The 5,588-nt window shown below is 39.1% G+C and overlaps 1 protein-coding gene across 1 annotated transcript in view; it reads right to left on the bottom strand.

Moving 5' to 3' along the window:
* sertad2b (SERTA domain containing 2b) overlaps positions 1-5,075 on the bottom strand; it is a 64,478-nt gene extending 59,403 nt beyond the window's left edge. The window contains exon 1 of the mRNA XM_032527487.1: positions 4,884-5,075. The gene's annotated coding sequence lies outside the window, so the exon portion shown is untranslated. The remainder of the gene's footprint in view (positions 1-4,883) is intronic.
* Positions 5,076-5,588: the final 513 nt, after the last annotated feature.

The raw sequence follows: 5,588 nt of genomic DNA, 5'->3' as shown, positions 1-5,588 counted from the left end.
CAGCAAAGGGCCACAGGTTGGAGTTGAAGCCGCGTTCGCTGCGTCGAGGAGTATGTGGGCACCAGGTGGCCTATTCTTATGTTGGTAAACTTTATATATCCCACTCTATGATGCATAAATACATACTTTTCACCACAGAAGATGATATTATAACCTCGATCACAGGAAACATACAAGCACATCTGTGTTAAAACAAGATTTAAAGTGGTGCTTTTGCATCATTGCACTCATTTTTTACAGATCTGTTGATTAAATCAGCTAATCGATTTGTCGACAAAATCATGTGATAATTGACAGTGAATTTCTTTAGCCTAGCACAGCCCTGATTATAACATACTGGCATGATGCAGTGGATATGGGTGGATGCCATCCAGAACAACGTAAACCTAGTGAGAAGGTTTGAGTGTGTCCTGTTTAAGGACATTTTAAGCAGACAAATTTGCTGGTGTACAGCCTGAAATGTTTGTGGATGGTGTCTCCAAACACCTTCTTCACAACAGCTGTCTGCTGTCTAAAACTAATGAGACGAGACGCTCAGGTTATTAATTGAGAAGTTTCATTAAGACTTTGAGCGGCAGTCACTGCTCATTTGTGGAGTGGTTTATTAGAAGTCTGGAGTATGAGGTTCAGTTCTTTTGCTTGTGTCGGAACAAACTCACCCATGCTTCACTTGTTTACAGCTGTGGATGAACAGTTATGGCTGGCAGGGGAAGCACTTGCCAATTTTATTCCAATATAGGGCTGTGACTATTAATTATTGCAACTATTTTCATAGTCTTGTTTAGTGAACTCAACTCAAAGACATTCAGTGTACTGTCACAAAGTAGTGAAGAAACTTGAAAATATTCACATTTAGGAATCTGGAATCAGAGAACTTTTACTTTTTTTCATTAAAAAAATAGTCTCGCTTTGGCAGACGTTCCTCCATAGCGCTGCGAAGGAAGGTCACACAGCATTCCGGGATGGGAGAAAAACCTGCTTTAATTTAATGGCATTCCTTTTTTTAAACCAATCACAATCATCTTGGGCGGCGCCGGACAGAGCAACAGTGCCGCTGCAAAATGGCCTCGGGAAGGAACTTGTTTTGGTGGAAAGTGTACGTTCAAAAGTTCTTTTAGTCGTGCAACAGAAAACTCCGATTGGACAGGTAGTCTAGCTAGCTGTCTGGATTTACCCTGCAGAGATCTGAGGAGCAGTTAACCATAGTCCTCAGATTGGACAGGTAGTCTAGCTAGCTGTCTGGATTTACCCTGCAGAGATCTGAGGACCAGGTAACCATAGTCTTCCAGAGTTTAAAATTGCGTCATAAAGAAAGAGGAAGGAAACAGACATCTGGCGGAATTTCCAGCGGCAACAAACGATCCCAGAAGTGGAATGTTGTGGATATAGACTATTAAAAAAATAACTGTTACCAATTAATCAATTATCAAAGTAGCAATTAATGTATTAGTTGACAACTAATAGATTAATCAATTAATCGTTGCTGCTCTATTCCAAACTGAAGCCAGATTTAATAAAAACCAAAACTTCTATCTGGAAATCATAACATTCCCTCAAAGACAGTTAAACAGGTTTTTACTGACCAGTTTATAAAATGTGGACAGACATCAGAGCTCATAATGTGAGTTTAAAGTGCCCATATTATGAAAAAAAATCACTTTTTTGGGACTTGGAGTGTTATTTTGTGTCTCTGGTGCTTCCACTCGCATACAAACTTGTGAAAAAAAAACTACCCATGCTGTTTTAAGTGAGATACGGTTTCTGAATGTCCTCTGCCTTCAGTCTCTGGGTGATCTGTTCAAAATCTCCGTCACTAGCTGAGACAAGGTGGCTAAACGTAGCATGTTAGCGCTAGCATGCTAGCTCGTTGTCAATGGCAAAACACTGCTACAACACCCACTATTTAACCATAATATCCAAAAGAACTACTTCCATGTCCCTGTTCTGCAGGTATTCTACATGTAACCCTCGTCTAGAAGAAGTCTCCCAGCTAATCCTGCCTTGGACTGACCAAAGTTGGAGAAAGAATTATCTAGCTGATGTGATCTTACCTAGCTACTGAGCATGTGCGACTCCCAACAAAGATAGTATAGAAGATGTCTCACTCTGTAGCTAAAACAGAGACCTAAACACACAGGGTGAAAACAGGATCTGCAGCAATGTGCAGTAAAACAAAAATATGGTGTTTTTTGAAAATGAAACCATGTAAACCTGTTCTGGTACAACCTCAAAATACAGTTATGAACCTAAAATTAGCATAATATGGGCGCTTTAATAACTCAAATGTGGGGTCCTGACATTAGTTTAGGGTAGTGAATGTATCATCTCTATTTCCAGACAGAGACAGTGAACGCTGCATGGCTGCTGACTCTGTCTGCTGACTCTGTCTGCCACAGAACACAGACCAACCACAGCACCTTAATCTGGATTAGCTGCTAAATTAGAAGCCTGGTTTCTTGTGTAATCCCGTTGACAAAGTTCCGTCAGCCCCGTGATCGCTTGACGGCAGCAGAATCACCCAGGCCAGCCCAACATGGGCCAGACACAGTACCTAGAGACCTAGAAAGTCATCATGAGTACAGTGATAGGTTTTCAGACTTACTTGAGTAATTGTACCAATGCCACAAGGTATAAATATATCACTACAAGTAAAGCATTCAAAATACATCTGTAAAAGTCCAGAAGCATTGCCAGCTAAATGTAGCCTACTTAAAGTTTCAAAAGTAAAAGTAAAATTTTAAACAGAAAAATGGGTCCAGTGACTGTATACTATTATATAATATGACATAATGAAACTGTTCATACTATAGCTTTATAGCTGGTCAGGTGGACCTAACTACTTAATGTACAGTATTATTATAGTAATATCGCATTAAGGGCAAAGTAGAAAAAAAGTTCTGCAGCACAAATTAATTGATCTTTATTTTTTTTGCTTGTTGGGGCCTGAAACAGTTATTTAAAGGAGACCATTTGATAAGTTCCACTCTTTGGTGAAACTGTTCACATCTCATAGACATCTGAAACATGTCTATGGACCAACTAGATGCTGTTTCATCATAAAAAGTTACATGTCAAAAATGTTGAGAACCACTAACTCTTTAGTAATGGATTGTGTTATAAGGTGTGCTGTATTCTTTCCTATAGGAGACATTCCAGTCCAGATGAGGTGATACCACCAACATTTTGAACCCCAAACACACATTTTCTGCATTCTGGTGAAACAATGTGTGCCTTTTCTGCTTCAATTTATGGTGCAAATGTCTTTATTTATGTGAAGGACATTATAATATTATATTGGGGTGGGATGCACTGGCCAGTTTTGATTATTGTGGGTGGTTGTAACCCCCCCCCCCCCCTTGTTAATTACGCCTATGATGACAAAACTATGAAACCACAACAGAAACATTCCAACAGCATTACTACAACAGTTTGGGTGCATGTGCAAACGTGAGTGTTTGAGCTTCCTGTTTCTATGCCTTGATCAAAAAATAAAACTTTTTTTCAAAAACGATACAAAATTTAAACAGTCACAATGGAGAATTAACAACTAGCCTACTATCTTACTGACAATAACATCAATATTAATATTCTGTAAAGTAGCCAATACTTCTTATTATTCTACAATATTGTTTCCTACAGTTTAAAGTTCATGACACTCACTCATCAATACCTGGAGTCAACTTGAGTCCCCGTTTGGATGATTTGGACTTGACAAAAAATTAATAACTTGGACTTGTAAGTTAATGACTCGACACTTGACTTGACATGACTTGCGTGTATTCAGAAGTTTGAATTTTAACTGTTAAATATTAAATATTATAATTTAATGTATCTATGTAATATTATAATGTAATGTAACTATCAAGGAGGCAGTGGCAGCAGTGTAAACTGTGAATATGATTGGACGACTCGAAAAGCTCCCGGGTAAGTGATTGTCATGATTGGATGATTGGCTGTCAGTCAAACTTCTTGCTATGGCAACACATAACATCAAAGACCCCACGGGAAGTTGGCCTAGGGACAGTGGACAGTAACTTAACTTGGTATAACTCGGGTATATGCAGGCAGCAGAAGGCTAGCAGCGAACGGCAACAGTAACGTTACACCATGGCCAGCTTCTACAACCCTGACAGGTTATGTTTCCACTCCTGTGAAAGCTTTTAAAACGGATCTCCCTGAAAAAAATAGCAAGTTATTGATCTTGCCAATGGGAGAATTCAACATTTGACCAACAACAAATTAACACGTGGGCTATGTTAATCTTTATAATCCTTTAATAAATTCGGCATACACATAATGTGCCAAAGACAACACATTTTCATATTATTATAACTTTTAAAATTGATTCACCCGGTTCGTTACGGTAGTCCCACTGTCTCTTTCAATAGAAGAATGTCGGTACGACAGTCATAATCTCCAAAATGTAAGATCTAGTAAATCAATTGCTGTGTCAGATGTATGCCGATTTGAAGAGCAGCTTCAGTTAAATATGTAATTGTATATATATTGTTCTATCGAGTAGGGTTAGGGTTTGGTTGATAGCTGTCAGCTTTAAGCAATAAGCAAGATTCAATAAACAACAATTTCTCCGGTACATTGATGGTCCGTAACGGGAATCCCACGATATGCGCTTTCCCTGGTGAAAGCGTTGACAAATGGAGACAGGCAAGGCTGTAGGCTACTACCTCCCGTTAATTGGAACGGCACCCTCGCTATCATATGTTGACCATATCAAGCGACTTATGAAAATGTTTAAACTGCTTCAATAAGGAGACAGCGCATTCCACCCTACACAACAAGGTACCGCGAATCTTACAATCACAAGCCAGAGCACATAGCGTCACATCAATAACAAAAGTTCAAGGAGCAGTTTAGACACTCACCCTCTATGGCAGCCCCGTCCAGCACGGTGCTAAAGTAGAAAATAGATTTCAAAGAAATGTCTTTGCCACGGCAGAAAGCTCACTCCGCTACTGTTAAGATGTCTAATTTCTTTTTTTTTTAATCTAAAAACTGATAGACCACGTAGGATCGGCCCAACACTTCTAATGTCACAGTCTGGTGCTGCGTTTAAGTACCATGAGACAGATAGTAAATACGATAAACCCACTAGCCTAATGGCAATTAGGCTCACTTTAGAGTTTAGATGCTGAAAGCGATTTTAAATTACAGTTTGCCTTAACTTTAGAGTAGGCCTAGTTTAGCGACCATTGAATAGGCTATAGGACACGTGTCAACTTTCACGTGTTGTAGCCTACTATATGGTTGAAATATTAGCCTAGCTAAAAATGCAGGGTTTACATGTTGGCCTTCTAATGTGTCTTTTAGGCTACCACTGGGTGTGGGAGAATTAAATAGGCAAAGCAATTTGACAAGCCGATTAAATAGCTTATATAATACACAGAGGTGGAAGGTAACTAAGTAGGCCTAGGCTAAATTAACTCAAGTACTGTGCTTAAGTAGGAGGTAGGCTGCTTGGAGCCTATTGAGTCTTTTTTTTTATGCCATTTTCTACTTTTACTCCATTACATTTCAGAGAGAAATATTGTACTTTTTACTGCACTACGCTAATCTGACTGCTTTGTTGT

Source organism: Etheostoma spectabile, chromosome 10 (assembly GCF_008692095.1).
Source record: "Etheostoma spectabile isolate EspeVRDwgs_2016 chromosome 10, UIUC_Espe_1.0, whole genome shotgun sequence".
Lineage (NCBI taxonomy): Eukaryota > Metazoa > Chordata > Actinopteri > Perciformes > Percidae > Etheostoma > Etheostoma spectabile.
This window is presented reverse-complemented; position numbering and strand designations above follow the sequence as displayed.